Source organism: Salvelinus alpinus, chromosome 7 (genome assembly GCF_045679555.1).
Source record: "Salvelinus alpinus chromosome 7, SLU_Salpinus.1, whole genome shotgun sequence".
NCBI classification, from domain to species: Eukaryota; Metazoa; Chordata; class Actinopteri; order Salmoniformes; family Salmonidae; genus Salvelinus; species Salvelinus alpinus.
The window spans coordinates 57,233,529-57,250,311 of NC_092092.1; the positions used below are offsets into that span (position 1 = coordinate 57,233,529).

A 16,783-nucleotide genomic window follows, 5' to 3' on the forward strand; every position below is an offset into this window, starting at 1 on the left:
GTCGTCCTGGTCCCTTTGCAGAAAAACAGCCCCAAAGCATGATGTTTCCACCCCCATGCTTCACAGTAGGTATGGTGTTCTTTGGATGCAACTCAGCATTCTTTGTCCTCCAAACACGACGAGTTGAGTTTTTACCAAAAAGTTATATTTTGGTTTCATCTGACCATATGACATTCTCCCAATCTTCTTCTGGATCATCCAAATGCTCTCTAGCAAACTTCAGACGGGCCTGGACATGTACTGGCTTAAGCAGGGGGACACGTCTGGCACTGCAGGATTTGAGTCCCTGGCGGCGTAGTGTGTTACTGATGGTAGGCTTTGTTACTTTGGTCCCAGCTCTCTGCAGGTCATTCACTAGGTCCCCCCGTGTGGTTCTGGGATTTTTGCTCACCATTCTTGTGATCATTTTGACCCCACGGGGTGAGATCTTGCGTGGAGCCTCAGATCGAGGGAGATTATCAGTGGTCTTGTATGTCTTCCATTTCCTAATAATTGCTCCCACAGTTGATTTCTTCAAACCAAGCTGCTTACCTTTTGCAGATTCAGTCTTCCCAGCCCGGTGCAGGTCTACAATTTTGTTTCTGGTGTCCTTTGACAGCTCTTTGGTCTTGGCCATAGTGGAGTTTGGAGTGTGACTGTTTGAGGTTGTGGACAGGTGTCTTTTATACTGATAACAAGTTCAAACAGGTGCCATTAATACAGGTAACGAGTGGAGGACAGAGGAGCCTCTTAAAGAAGAAGTTACAGGTCTGTGAGAGCCAGAAATCTTGCTTGTTTGTAGGTGACCAAATACTTATTTTCCACCATAATTTGCAAATAAATTAATTTAAAATCCTACAATGTGATTTTCTGGATTTTTTTTCCTCATTTTGTCTGTCATAGTTGAAGTGTACCTATGATGAAAATTACAGGCCTCTCTCATCTTTTTAAGTGGGAGAACTTGCACAATTGGTGGCTGACTAAATACTTTTTTGCCCCACTGTATTTTTTACTGTTCCTCTTTAATTACTTGTTACTTTTTCATCTCTTATTCTTATCCATATTTTTTTTTAAACTGCACTGTTGGTTAAAGGGCTTGTAAGTAAGCATTTCACTGTAAGATCTACACCTGTTGTATTCGGCGCATGTGACTCATACAATTTCATTTGATTTATGGAGCGTATCCACTCCAAACAGAATTCTAGTAGTAGTATCACTCTGGTCTCCGCCGATGGGACTTAGCCTGTTTGGGTTCAATTAGATACTAGATCTCTCCTTCTGTCCCAAACTGACTGTGGGGACAGCCAGCCAGTGAGATGTCTGCATTAGATACATGTCTTTGTGTTGCCATGGAGATAACCTCCAGATGGCCTCCAGTCATGGATGTCCCCTGGCCCACCCCTTGGCTGGTCACCAAACCCACAAAGGGCCACAGGGCCATTTTGAAGAGGCCTCTCTTGCTCGTCGGGCCCTTCCTCACCCCCTCTAATGCAAGGTGGACTCAGGAACATCAAGGGGATGCTCTATAGAAACTCCCCTCTCGATCCTCCCCCCCCCCCCATTCCCCTCCTCCCTCTCACCTCCCCTCATATACACACTTACCATTTGAAAACCCTCTTCATTCCTGCGGACCTCACCCTTTTCACATCTATTTACAAACCCCACTGTAGGCCCCAAAGGCAGTGTCCCTTTTGTCTGGTTGTTAGCAACCGGGTTAGGAAGTAGCTTGCTGGGTTGTTTTACGTTATCTTTTGTGATGTTGAACTAGAGGGTCAAACTCATCGAAAGCCCTCAGGGCCACGCATAGGTCATATAACAGTAGTGAACTGTTAGGGTCAACCCAGGAAATCCACAACACACTTTCTTTACCACTACTCCTACAAGGTGTGTTTTGCCCAGAGCTAGTACATTTGTGTCTCTGGACAGTACAGGTTGTCTTGGCCCTACCTCACCTCCAGTAGTGCAGTCAGAGCCCTCTCCATCAGAACCATGTCCCTGCCAGCCATTATCCATGCAGCCTGTAAATCGGCCCGCAATCAGGGCCCCGTTGCTCCCGGAGCCCTCACCTCGCCACTCTAGATGATTCCCCTGGCTGATTGGGCTAACTGGACTCCTGTCTGTGGAGGCATTAGCATGGATTGTTTTCTGGATGGCACACTGATGGAGCTGTATTAGCATTCACACCTCACCTCACCTCTGCTGAGCCCCTGGGCTTAAGGAGGGGAGTCCTCACAAGTGGTTAGACTGGAACCGAACGGTCTCTAGACTAGCGGGTTGGTCTACTGGAGACTGGTCCGTCTGGGTTTAGATTTCTTTAGATAAGAGACATTTCTGTTGTTTACAATTCTGTCTTGTCAAATGGGTTGTGACTGAACACAGTAAGAAGCTCACTCCCCAACTCTGTGTCTCACCCATGAGGGCTCCATAGGTACTCTGCAGCAATCAGAGACTGACCCATGGCTGGTATCTTACCGTGATGCCTACGGAGAAGGTCTGATGTGCTCTGTGTCTGTGGTTTTAGATAGGTAGGGATGAGAAAATGGGTTTGTGAGTGGCGACATCATCAAGCTTTCATGTGAGTGAGTGAATTGAGTTGGTTTCCGTTTGTGAGACTGTGAATCTGTGAGACAGAGAAAAAATGAGAGAGTGAGCGGTTGAGTGAGTGTGTTTGTGATTAGCAGCCCCCCCCCCCCCCCCCCCCAAACGCTCGCACATACACACACATCTCAACCTCTCTCTCTGGCTGAGTTATGCCCGGAGACAACCATTGTCTAGAGCCTTGTGGAATCCTGGTGACATCACAGTTGCCCAGGCTCTAGTGCGCTTAGTGACCACTCAGCTCTGGACAGGCCTCATGTCTGGCTCCACACAAACAGAGAGAGAGCGAGCGAGAGAAAGAAATAGAGAGACAAAGGGAGGGAGTGGAGAGATGAAAGAGTTGGGTCATTGGAGAGAGAGGTGGTGGGAGGGGGGGGGGGGGGCAGAGAGGGGGTTGAGTGAGAGCGGTTGGGGAGGGGGGAAAGAGAGAGAGGGATAGGGAGAGATTTGGGGTATTGGGGGGAGAGAGAGGAGAGTCAGGGGGAGAGGGGGGACCGTGTGGAGTGTTTTGGGTTTTTATAGTTATCCAAATCAACCCACAATGTACAAACATCCAGCAGACCTGTCTCCCACGTGGTACACAGGGCAGAACGAAAAAAGTGCCAGACTTCCTGTATTTAGAACCACATTATCTCATTCAGACTAGGGGGTAGATTCAATCTGTAGCGCTGAAGATCTGCCCTATACCCCAATATAAATGTATAGGGCATTTCCGATTGAGCTGACATATGCAGCCTTTACTGTGAATGCGGTAAAGGCTGCATTAAATTGTGCTTGAATAATTGAATGAACCACATTTTATACTATGTAGAAATATCTAATGCTATAAGACATATCTGGTTAATCAATGACGGAAAACCAGAAAGGAAGCTGGTCGCATTTGCAACCTGATCCTAGAAACAGAGGAGATACTCAAAGAATATAATTTACTGTCAGATATAGGAATCAGACACAGATCCTCTCTAGGAATTACTTTGTGTGTGTGTGTATGTGTGAGAGAGAGAGGCGGAGAGAGAGGCGGAGTGAGAGAATCAGAGACAGAGAGAGACAGAAAGAGATGGAGCGAGAGAGAGCAGAAATGGGCCTCCGGTGTAATCTTGCGCTATGTGTCTGAGCTGGTCTTTCTTTCTGCTTGTTAGGACTGTCTCTGTTAGTAATCATGATAAAGTTTACTGTCTGTCTCTCTCCGTGTCACAGAGTTGTAGAGCGGGTCAAAATGTTCAGCAAAAGAGTGGAACGTGTTCATCATTTTGTGGTTATCATTTATAGTGAGGTTATGTGGCAGCTGCTATATTTGTATGTGCGAGTGAGCAGTGTGTGGGTATCTGTGTGTGTGTGCATGTGCGTGCGTGTGTGTGTAGGCGTGTGTTTATTTCAATGTGTGTGTATGCTTTTTGCTGTATGTGTGTTTATTTTGCTGTGTGTATGTGTTTTGCTGTGTGCGTCAGATTGTGTGTGTGTATTGTGGGGCAAGGGGCGGTGGTGGTGGGATGCCAGCTCCCAGGAAGCTCAGGACTATAGAAACCTGAGCCAGCAACTCCTGAGACAATGAGAGAAACACGTGAGGTTCTGGCACATGGTGGCTTGGATTACCTACCTGTCCTGCCTCACTGGGCCCCACTCTGCCTGCCTGCCTGCCCTCCTCGCTCACTGAACTTTTGGCCCTGGGAGCATAGTTGCCCCCCTCCCTGTTAACTCCCTGAACCGCTCTATCTCCCTCCCTCTTTTCCCTCTTTCCTTCTCTCCCTCTTTCATTTACTCCCTCTATATTCATACTTTCCTTCATTACATCCCTCTATTATCTCCCCAAACCTTCATCTACCCTGTCATCTCCCTTTTTCTATATCTGCCCCTCCTCTTGTTTCCTCTCATTCTCGCACTCGTTTTCCATCGTCCACTCTCTTACACCCCCCATCTCTCTCTCTCTCTGCCCCCCCCCCTCTCTGTCTCTCTCTGTCTCTCCCAATCCTGCTCCTCAGGCTGACTGATGCTCCAGACAAAGGGTGTCCCCTACCATCCATCCATCTATAGGCCACAGGTGAGCTCTCTTATACCGGGCAAACCAGACTTTCAAGTCTCCCACACTAACATACACATACGTATTGGGCTGTGCAAATAGAATTGGCTAGGGTGAGAGAAAGAAAGAGAGAGCGAGAAGGTGAGAAAGAAAGAGAAAAAAAGAGAGGTGGGTGACAGACAGAGAGAGGGAAAAGAGAGAGAGAGAGAATCTGCCTGCCATGTTACTCAGAATACCACATAGCTGAGAAAACCCCCAGCACCACAACACCTCACCTGGGTTCTCCTCCACCTTTCACTCCTTTGTTTTCGCTCTTAACCAACTCTCCCTCTCTTTCTAATGCTGGCCGTACAGCCATAGGGGTGTAGGTTCCACAGTTGAAATGAAGAATATCAAATAGAAAAGGACAAAAGGAAGGCAGAAAGAGTGAAAATGTCACATCTGTCTCTCTCGCTCATGCTCTCTCGCTCTCTCTCTCGCGCTCTCTCGCTCTCTCTCTCGCGCTCTCTCGCTCTCTCTCGTGCTCTCGCGCTCTCGCTCTCTCGTGCTCTCGCTTTCTCTCGTGCTCTCTCTCGCTCTCTCTCGCTCTCTCTCTCGCGCTCTCTCGCTCGCACTCTCTCTCGCGCTCTCTCGCTCTCTCTCGCGCTCTCGCTCTCTCGTGCTCTCGCTCTCTCTCGTGCTCTCGCTCTCTCTCGTGCTCTCGCTCTCTCTCGTGCTCTCTCGTTCTCTCTCTCGCACTCTCTCGCTCTCTCTCTCGCGCTCTCTCGCTCTCTCGCTCTCTCTCACGCTCTCTCACGTGCTCTCTCTCGCGCTCTCTCGTGCTCTCTCTCTTGCTCTCTCTCGTGCGTTCTCTCTCACGCTCGCTTTCTCTGTCTGTCTGTCTGTCTGTCTGTCTGTCTGTCTGTCTGTCTGTCTGTCTGTCTGTCTGTCTGTCTGTCTGTCTCCAATCTGTCTGTCTTTCTCTGTCTGTCTTTCTCTGTCTGTCTTTCTCTCTGTCTGTCTCTCTCTCTGTCTGTCTGTCTCCCTCTCTCTGTCTCTCTGTCTCTCTGTCTCTCTGTCTCTCTGTCTCTCTGTCTCTCTCTCTGTCTGCAGGTTGGGACCTGAAAGATGTGCCAGACCCTCTGCCAAACGTCGTCCTCCACCTCGCCCTGCAGACATTGGTATATACACACGCAAAACACACACACGCACATGAAACACACACACGCACATGAAACACACACACAACATGAAACATACTAAACTTACTCATAAACACACATAGTTTCACAATTACACCCATCTATGCATGCATGCAAACACACACATACACACACTCTTTCGACATCATTCACTCATTCACATCCACACCCATGTAAACACCTTCACTCCTTCACAGTCAATCTCCCTCACACACACAAACAAACTGTTTTTCATGGTTTGGGCTAGACCCCTTAGTTCCAGTAAGGGGAAATCTTAACGCTACAGCATACAATTACATTCTAGACTATTCTGTGCTTCCAACTTTGTTGAAACAGTTTGGGAAGGCTCTTTCCTGTTTCAGCATGACAATGCCTCTGTGAACAAAGCGAGGTCCATAGAGAAATGGTTTGTCTAGATCTGTGTGGAAGAACTTGACTGGCCTACACAGAGCCCTGACCTCAACCCTATCAAACACCTTTGGGATGAATTGGAACGCCGACTGCGAGCCAGGCCTAATTGCCCAACATCAGTGCCCTACCTCACTAATGCTCTTGTGGCTGAATGGAAGCAAGTCCCTGCAGCAATGTTCCAACATCTAATGGAAAGCCTTCCCAGAAGAGTGGAGGCTGTTATAGCAGCAAAGAGGGGACCAACTCCGTATTAATGCCCATGATTTTAGAATAAGATGTTCGACAAGCAGGTGTCCACATGCGTTTGGTCATGTATTGTGTATAAATATCATTAGGCTGTATGTATTTTTAGATATTGGCCAATTGTAATTGTATTTTATTGTAATCAAATCAAATATTGTTGGTCACATACACATGGTTAGCAGATGTTAATGAGAGTGTAGCAAAATGCTTGTGCTTCTAGTTCCGACAGTGTAGTAATATCTAACAAGTAATCTAACAATTCCCCAAAAACTACCTAATACACACAAACATAAAGGGGTGAATGAGAATATGTACATATAAGTATATGGATGAACGATGGCCGAGCGGCATAGGCAAGTTAGATGGTGCAGTAGATGGTATAAATTACAGTGTATACACATGTGATATGAGTAATGTAAGTTTCATGAAAGTGACATTATTTAAAGTGCCAGTGTTTTAAAGTGACTAGTGATCAATGTATTAAAGTTGCCAGTGGTTGGCTCTCAATGTAGGCAGCAGTTAGTGATTGCTAACGTCTGGTGGCCTTGAGAAAGAAGTTGTTTTTCAGTCTCTCGGTCCCAGCTTTCACGCACCTGTACTAACCTCACCTTCTGGATGGTAGCGGTCTGATGGTAGCGGTCTGTGGCTCAGGTGGTTGTTGTCCTTGATTATACTTTTGGCCTTCCTGTGACATCGGGTGCTGTAGGTGTCATGGATGGCAAGTAGTTTGCCCCCGGTGATACGTTGTGCAGACCACACCACCCTCTGGAGAGCCTTACGGTTGTGGGTGGAGCAGTTGTCGTACCAGGCTGTGATACAGCCCCACAGGTTGCTCTCGATTGTGCATCTGTAAAAGTTTGTCAGGGTTTTGGGTGACAAGCCAAATTTCATCAGCCTCCTGAGGTTGAAGAGGTGCTGTTGCGCTTCTTCACCACACTGTCTGTGTGGGTGGACCATTTCAGTTTGTCTGTGATGTGTACGCCGAGGAACTTACCACTTTCCACCTTCTAGACTGCTGTCCCTTCGATGTGGAAAGGGGGGTGCTCCCTCTGCTGTTTCCTGAAGTCCACGATCATCTCCTTTGTTTTATTGAAGTTGAGTGAGAGGTTGACTTCCTGACACCACACACCGAGTGCCCTCACCTCCTCCCTGAAGGCTGTCTTGTTGTTGTTAGTAATCAATCCCACTACTGTTGTGTCGTCTGCAAACTTGATGATTGAGTTGGAGGCGTGCATGGCCATGCAGTCATGGGTGAACAGGGAGTACAGGAGTGGGCTGAGCACACACCCTTGTGGGGCCCCAGTGTTGAGGATCAGTGGGGAGATGTTGTTTCCTACCTTCACCACCTGGGGGTGGCCCGTCAGAAAGTCCAGGACCCAATTACACAGAACGGGGTTGAGACCCAGGGCCTCCAGCTTGATGATGAGCTTGGAGGGTACTATGGTGTTGAATGCTGAGCTGTAGTCAATGAACAGCATTCTTACATAGGTGTTCCTCTTGTCCAGATGGGATAGGGCAGTGTGCAGTGTGATGGCGATTGCGTCATCTGTGGACCTGTTGGGGCAGTATGCAAACTGAAGTGGGTCTAGGGTGTCAGGTAAGGTGGAGGTGATATGAGTCTTGACTAGTCTCTCATAGCACTTCATGATGACAGAAGTGAGTGCTACGGGGCGGTAGTCATTAAGTTCAGTTATCTTTGCCTTCTTGTGTACAGGAACAATGGTAGCCATCTTGAAGCATGTGGGGACAGCAGACTGGGATAGGGAGCATTTGAATATGTCTGTTAACACGCCAGCCAGCTGGTCTACGCATGCTCTGAGGACGAGGCTAGGGATGCCGTCTGGGCCAGCGGCTTTGCGAGGGTTAACACGTTTAAATGTTTTACCGACGTCGGCCACAGAGAAGGAGAGTGGGGGGGGCGGGGTTCTTGTTAGTGGTCTGCGACGGTGGCACTGTATTATCCTCAAAGCGAGCAAAGAATGTCTTTTAATTTGTCTGGAAACGTGACGTCGGTGTGCGTGACATGGCTGATTTTCTTTTTGTAGTCCGTGATTTCCTGTAGACCCTGCCACATACAGTGGCTTATGAAAGTATTCACCCCCTTGGCCTTTTTCCTATTTTGTTGCCTTACAACCTGAAATTAAAATTGATTTTGGGGGGGGTTTGTCTTTTGATTTACACAACATGCCTACCACTTTGAAGATGCAAAATATTTTTTATTGTGAAACTAACAAGAAATATGACAAAAAAAACAGAAAACCCCCAAAGTCAATACTTTGTAGAGCCACCTTTTGCAGCAGCAATCTTCAAGTCATACTACATATTCTCAATTGGATTGAGGTCTGGGCTTTGACTAGGCCATTCCAAGACATTTCAATTTTAAATGTTTAACATTTAAATGTTTCCCCTTCAACCACTCTAGTGTTGCTTTAGCAGTATGCTTAGGGTCATTGTCCTGCTGGAAGGTGAACCTCCATCCCAGTCTCAAATCTCTGGAAGACTGAAACAGGTTTCCCTCAAGAATTTCCCTGTATTTAGCGCCATCCATCATTACTTCAATTCTGACCAGTTTCCCAGTACCTGCCGATGAAAAAAATCCCCACAGCATGTTGCTGCCACCACCATGCTTCACTGTGGGGATGGTATTCTTGGGGTGATGAGAGGTGTTGGGTTTGCGCCAAACATAGCATTTCCTTGATGGCCTTAAAGCTCAATTTTAGTCTCATCTGACCAGAGTACCTTCTTCCATATGTTTGGGGAGTCTCCCACATGCCTTTTGGTGAACACCAAATGTGTTTGCTTATTTTTTTCTTGAAGCAATGGCTTTTTTCTGGCCACTCTTCCGTAAAGCTCAGCTCTGTGGAGTGTACGGCTTAAAGTGGTCCTATGGACAGATACTCCAATCTCCGCTGTGGAGCTTTGCAGCTCCTTCAGGGTTATCTTTGGTCTCTTTGTTGCCTCTATGACTAATGCCCTCCTTGCCTGGTCTGTGAGTTTTGGTGGGCGGCCCTCTCTTGGCAGGTTTGTTGTGGTGCCATGTTCTTTTCATTTTTAATAATGGATTTAATGGTGGGATGTTCAAAGTTTCAGATATTTTTTTATCACCCAACCCTGATCTGTACTTCTCCACAACTTTGTGCTTGACCTGTTTGGAGAGCTCCTTGGTCTTCATGGTGCCACTTGCTTAGTGGTGTTGCAGACTCTGGGGCCTTTCAGAACAGGTATATTGAGATCATGTGACACTTAGATTGCACACAGGTGGACTTTATTTAACTTATTATGTGACTTCTGAAGGTAATTGGTTGCACCAGATCTTATTTAGGGGCTTCATAGCAAAGGGGGTGAATTCATATGCATGCACCACTTTTCCTTTTTTTCAAACATTTTTTAAATTTGACTTCACCAATTTGGACTATTTTATGTACGTATGTCCATTACATGAAATCCAAATAAAAATAAATTTAAATTACAGGTTGTAATGAAATAAAATAGGAAAAACGCCTCGGGGGGTGAATACTTTTGCAAGGCACTGTACGTCTCGTGACTGAGCCGTTGAATTGTGACTCCACCTTGTCCTTGTACCGGCACTTCACTTGTTTGATTGCCTTGCGGAGGGAATAACTACACTGTTTAAATGCAGCCATATTCCCAGACCTCTTTCCATGGTTAAATGTGGTGGTTCACACTTTCAGTTTTGCGCGAATGCCGCCATCCATCCACGGTTTCTGTTTAGGGTAGGTTTTAATAGTCGCAGTGGGTACAACATCTCCAATGCACTTCTTTTAAACTCACTCACTCACCGAGACAGCGTATAGGTCGATGTTGTTCTCTGAGGCTGACCGGAACATATTCCAGTCCACGTGATCAAAACAATCTTGAAGCGTGCGATTGTTCAGACCAGCGTTGAATGGTTCTCGTCACTGGTACATCCTGTTTGAGTTTCTGCCTATAAGACGGTAGGAGCAAGATGGCGTCGTAGTCGGATTTGCTGAAGGGAGGGCGGGGGAGGGCTTTGTATGCATTGGGGAAGTTAGAGTAGCTGTGATCGAGTGTATTACCTCTGCACATGGTGCAATCATTATGCTGATAGAATTTAGGTAGCCTTGTTCTCAAATGTGCTTTGTTAAAATCCCCAGCTACAATAAATGCAGCCTCAGGCTATATGGTTTCCAGTTTACATAGAGTCCAGTGAAGTTCCTTGAGGGCCGTCTTGGTGTCTGCTTGAGGGGGAATGTACACAGCTGTGACTATAACTGATGAGAATTCTCTTGGTAGACCACGTGTAACAACACCTGCACAGGATCGGTACATCCGAACATCACATCTGTGGGACAGGTACAGGATGGCAACAACAACTGCCCGAGTTACACCAGGAATGTACAATCCCTCCATCAGTGCTCAGACTGTATGCAATAGGCTGAGAGAGGCTGGATTGAGGGCTTGTAGGCCTGTTGTAAGGCAGGCCCTCACCAGACATCACCGGCAACTACGTTGCCTATGGGCACAAACCCACCGACGCTGGACCAGACAGAACTGGCAAAAGTGCTCTTCACTGAATAGTCGCGGTTTTGTCTCACCAGGGGTGATGGTCGGATTTGGGTTTATTGACGAAGGAATGAGCGTTACACCGAGGCCTGTACTCTGGAGCAGGATCGATTTGGAGCTGGAGGGTTCGTCATGGTCTGGGGCGGTGTGTCACAGCATCATCGGACTGAGCTTGTTGTCATTACATTACATCTCAACGCTGTGCGTTACAGGGAAGACATCCTCCTCCCTCATGTGGTACTCTTCCTGCAGGCTCATACTGCATGACCCTCCAGCATGACAATGCCACCAGCCATACTGCTCGTTCTGTGAGAGATTTCCTGCAAGACAGGAATGTCAGTGTTCTGCCATGGCCAGCGAAGAGCACGGATCTCAATCCCATTGAGCACATCTGGGACCTGTTGGATCGGAGGGTGAGGGCTGGGGCCATTCCCCCCAGATATGTCCGGGAACTTACAGATGCCTTGGTGGAAGAGTGGAGTAACATCTCAAAGCAAGAACTGGCAAATCTGGTGCAGTCCATGAGGAGGAGATGCACTGCAGTACATAATGCAGCTGGTGAACACACCAGATACTGACTGTTACTTTTGATTTTGACCCCCCCTTTGTTCAGGGACACATTATTCAATTTCTGTTAGTCACATGTCTGTGGAACTTGTTCAGTTTATGTCTTAGTTGTTGAATCTTGTTATGTTCATACAAATATTTACACATGTTAAGTTTGCTGAAAATAAACGCAGTTGACAGTGAGAGGACGTTTCTTTTTTTGCTGAGTTTATATCCAATAGTTCTTCCCGGCTGTATGTAATAAGACTTAAAATTTCCTAGGGTAACAATGTAAGAAATAATACATAAAAAAAATGAAAAACTGCATCGTTTTCTAAGATCTCGAAGCGAGTCGACCATCTCTGTCGGCGCCATCTTGTGACACCATCTTTATTACAAAAAGAAATACAAAAACACACAACTGTAATATACATATTCATTTGACAGAGGTAATGAAGTACCCTTTGATCAGCACAGAAATTGATAAAACAGGACCATGTTTGACAAACAAGTAGATCTGAGTTTATGGCAATATTACACAGGTAAGCTAACGGTTACATAAATCAGGAATACAGGCTAGCTCATTATATAGGTATGCTTGACTGTGTCCAGCATAACACCTGTTGTTATGTTGGGCACCTACTGACCCAAAAATGTTTCTCAATGATATGCATTGCCATGATGAAGATGAAGGAAATACAGGCAGGCACCACATTACTACAAAACATAACAACTCACTCCATCAGGCCTGATGGTCTCGTAAGTATAAAAGCAGAGCTTGGTTTCAAAACTTGAAAAGGTAGTGGAATGGGATAATGTCTTAGTGTGGTGTGTGAAGAATCCAATACTTTACCTTGTATGTGGCACCTCCCCGAAAAGTATGAATTAGGCGGTTTGAGAAGGTTTGAATACTTAGCAACTTGCCTACACATTGTTTGAAGTACAATAGACCAACATACTGTAGCTACTGTAGTAGGTCAAAGCTGTGTGCTGGAAAACCTTGGTAGAGTATGGGTGTAATAGGCATTGTGGTGCTCATGTGAATTTCCTTTCCTTATTGGCTTCAGACCAATGCCTACTTCTCACTTAAAACTTCGTTTTTAATAGAGTTGTGTTTTAGATTGTTACAAATGTACTGATATAAGTCGACGCACGTGGCATTCGGCAACTTGAAAAACAACTTACTTCACACGCGTATCTATTTGCCTTCTCATTGGCTACAATGGTCCCACCTGATCTTGTCTCATCCCGCCTGGCTTCCATCTTTTGAGGACATGTGTTTTCATTGTTAGAGCGGTTACTTGATCATCTTTGCTATCACTAGCTAACAAAAGGGAACAAATCCAGGGCAGAGACAGTAGAGAAAGCGAGACACCCCATCATTTTTTTTCAGATCAGGGCAGGCCCACTGGTCTGCCTTTTGCTCACACCCTGCGGAGGGGGTGCCCCAAAGCGAAACATCGCACTAGCAATTTTTTTCTGATCGGGGAGGGGGCAATAAGCAGACCTGATTGGCCCCGCTTTTTGGTTTCAGGTAGAACCCTTTTTAGTTCCAGGTAGAACTCTTTGGAAAGGGTTCTACATGGAACCCACAAGGGTTCTACCTGGAACCAAAAATGGTTATTCAAAGGGTTCTCCTATGGGGACAGCATACAGGTTATTTTTGGTTATCTAGAACATAAAAAAAATAAAATAAAAATCTAAGAGTGTAGGCTACTTTCTGTCCCTAACGCTAAAACTAAAACTCTAACTAAATAACATAAAAACAAATATAAATATTTTTTTACCAAGCTATAACTAAATAAAAACTAGTAAATCAAATCTGAAAACTAACTGAAACAAATAAAGAGATAAAGATCTAAAAATGAATAGAAATAAAAACAAATCGTAAATCACAAAGGTTTAACATCCTTACGCAGCAGCCCGTTTCCTAGTCCTTGTCTCTCCTAGCCTACTCTCACCATGCGTTCTCTCACACCTAGAGAAACACCCAACTCAGAATGAGTCAGCTGATGCTAGTGGTCTCTCTTTAAAGCGGTTGGTGCTGCCACCCCCACTGTTAAATAGTAGGCAACGCCATCATTACTACATGCTCCGAGCTAGCGTGGTACAAGTACTTGCATGGTACATACCTGTACTGGGTGTAAGCCCATCCACAGAGCATAAAATAACCTAGCTGGAAGAGATTCTCATTATCAGTGTATATTAATGTACACTTCTACCCCTACCCACTGTGTTACCTCAACTACCATGTACCCCTGCACATTAACTCGTTACCGGTACTCCTTGTATATAGCCTTGTTATTGTTTTTTAGTATGTTACTATTTCCTTTTTCTTATTTATCTAATATTTCTTGTACTTTTTAACTTTGCACTGTTGGGAATGGGTTCGCAAGTAAGCAAGTCTACACCTGTTCTATTCGGTTACAGCTGAGTGTCGTAACTGGAGGAGAGGGTGGCCCCTAATCTGTCCGTCATTATCATTGTATATCAATGTTCATCTCAACGTATTCCTCCCCCATGGCCCTGCAGATAGCTATGTCCTCTATAGAGAATGGTCATGTCATACACATGCCCATAGGGATCTTACTGATAGGCTGTTAAGCTATCTAATGGATCCTGTCTAATGAATGTAAGTGAAAATGAGTAGAGTGGCATGTTGCTGTGAGACGTAAAGTGTCAAGCCCTCTGAAGCATGCCTAGTGTGTCTGTGTCTGTTTGTGTTGGTATAGCAGACTGGGTGTAGTGACACCGCTTGTTTTGACGGTACTCAAACGTGTTGAGGATAGTTGTTGAATGAATGGGTCTCTCTGAGTGTGGTTATGGGTGCAGTACCGGAGGTAATGGTATCAGCAGCGGTTGTGTAGTGGTTATGAGATGGCAATAAAGTGGTTGTGAGGTGGTGGTTGTATTTCCACGGCCTCTGGGTCTTCCTGTGTGACAGTAACGTGAGGTAAACCCCAGTAAATCTCTCCTCGTCCTCCTTCCTCGTCTCTAATTCCTCATTACCTCACAGTAGGTTGTCTCAGCGGAGATTTAGAACGCCTCCGGGGCTCCCTCTGTGTGTGTGCGCGCGACTGTGTTTTTGTAAGTGTGTATTAAGCCATGCGGTGAGCGTGTTGGACCACAGGGGCTCACTGCGGGAGGGAGTTAGCCAGCAGCCAGGTGTATGACCATTGACCATTGACATGGGTCATGCAGGTGACACGCACTCTGGGTTCTTCTGAATGTGTGTGTGTCTCTGTCCTGACTACTCTATATAGAAAGAGGCTCTCTGAAGAACCTCAGCCAGACTTTAGCATACTCACCAATCAACCCCTATGATAAGGTCAGATGCAGATAGGTTAGTCTCAGGTCTTATCCACACTGATAATCTTTGTTAAATGTTTAGAGAGGAACAAAAGAGGTGCGAGCGGAGACACACTTGTATGCTCTGTTGATTGTTAATTTGATATTAGTGCATTTGTCTGGGGACTCGTGGGTTTGCTCATTCTTTCAGCTTTTATCAGTGTAACTGAACACCCAGCCTCGTCAATCTACCCTCTCTACTTGTCTACCTGACTGTCTGTGTCTTAACCTTTGTCAACCTTTTGTCTTTAAACAAACCCATAAAATCACTATTGGTTCCCAACACTGTTCAAACAAGGCTAGGAAAAGCCAGTGGGGACCACAGAAGAATCTGGTAGCCTCTCACCTGTTTACTAGCCCCCACCAGTGGAAGGTAGAAGTACTGCAAGCTGGATGTTTTGATATTATAATGGATATAATACCTTAAAGTGTTTATACTTTTTAAAATCTTTGATCTTTTTATGAATAAACCTTATTTGTGACTACATATTAGAGCATTTCCCCATTTGAAGGTGCTGAAATACATTCTGAGTCTTATATTTCCAAATATATTCGAACAGCCAGTACTATCAAAAAGATAGTTCCCGTTCTCTTATGAAAACTCTGCTCTGTAAAGTCTTTTTAATGATTTTCCTGTAGTCTGACAGTCAACCATGCTGTGCAGGCAACCAGGAATGAACTAGCGGTGTTGAAATGAAGCCGTTTGTGATATGTGTGATTTCTCCTCTGGCATTGTGTCTGCTACGACAGTGTTTAATGATAATTGAGTAATTAGGTGTAAAATATATGGTTCAGTACAGCTAATCTTACCTGCCCGGTTCCACTGCTGATCAGGTTTTATCACAGCAGGGGCTAAACACTACAGTTTAGCAGCAGCACCACTAGTTTTCCCAAGTGTGTGTGTGTGTGTGTGTGTGTGTGTGTGTGTGTGTGTGTGTGTGTGTGTGTGTGTGTGTGTGTGTGTGTGTGTGTGTGTGTGTGTGTGTGTGTGTGTGTGTGTGTGTGTGTGTGTGTGTGTGTGTGTGTGTGTGTGTGTGTGTGTGTGTGTGTGTGTGTGTGTGTGTGTTGCTTAACTATCCTATGCGCTAAACTGGCAATCAACAAGAAAGTGTTTAGAACTCATTTTACCCCGAGAAGAGCTGATCGTCAGCTTCACAATTGCACCAAAAAGGAAGATGACAATTTGACAGTCCTTTGGGGGTTTCACATTCGCACTGCTAGCAGCCTCAGCCACATTGGAAAGATAAACAGCAATGTGTGCTCTTGGCCACAGTTACACACACAGACCAACACAGTTACACACACACAGACCAACACAGTTACACACACAGACCAACACAGTTACACACACACAGACCAACACAGTTACACACACTGACCAACACAGTTACACACACAGACCAACACAGTTACACACACAGACCAACACAGTTACACACACTGACCAACACAGTTACACACACACAGACCAACACAGTTACACACACAGACCAACCCAGTTACACACACACAGACCAACCCAGTTACACACACTGACCAACACAGTTACACACACAGACCAACACAGTTACACACACACAGACCAACACAGTTACACACACACAGACCAACACAGTTACACACACTGACCAACACAGTTACACACACAGACCAACACAGTTACACACACAGACCAACACAGTTACACACACACAGACCAACACAGTTACACACACAGACCAACACAGTTACACACACAGACCAACACAGTTACACACACAGACCAACACAGTTACACACACACAGACCAACACAGTTACACACACAGACCAACACAGTTACACACACACACACACAGACCAACACAGTTACACACACACACAGACCAACACAGTTACACACACAGACCAACACAGTTACACACACAGACCAACAC

General features: G+C 45.7%; 1 long non-coding RNA gene across 3 annotated transcripts in view; it reads left to right on the plus strand.

Annotated features, from left to right (window-relative positions):
• LOC139581293 (uncharacterized) overlaps positions 1-16,783 on the plus strand; it is a 121,047-nt gene that overhangs the window by 62,639 nt on the left and 41,625 nt on the right. Inside the window, exons 4-6 of one of the 3 annotated variants that reach the window (XR_011676183.1) lie at positions 4,557-4,615; positions 5,687-5,754; positions 11,010-11,724. This is a non-coding gene — a long non-coding RNA (uncharacterized lncRNA). Of the gene's footprint in view, positions 1-4,556; positions 4,616-5,686; positions 5,755-11,009; positions 11,725-16,783 lie in introns of those variants that run through there. The other 2 variants (XR_011676181.1, XR_011676182.1) reach the window with 2 other exon arrangements.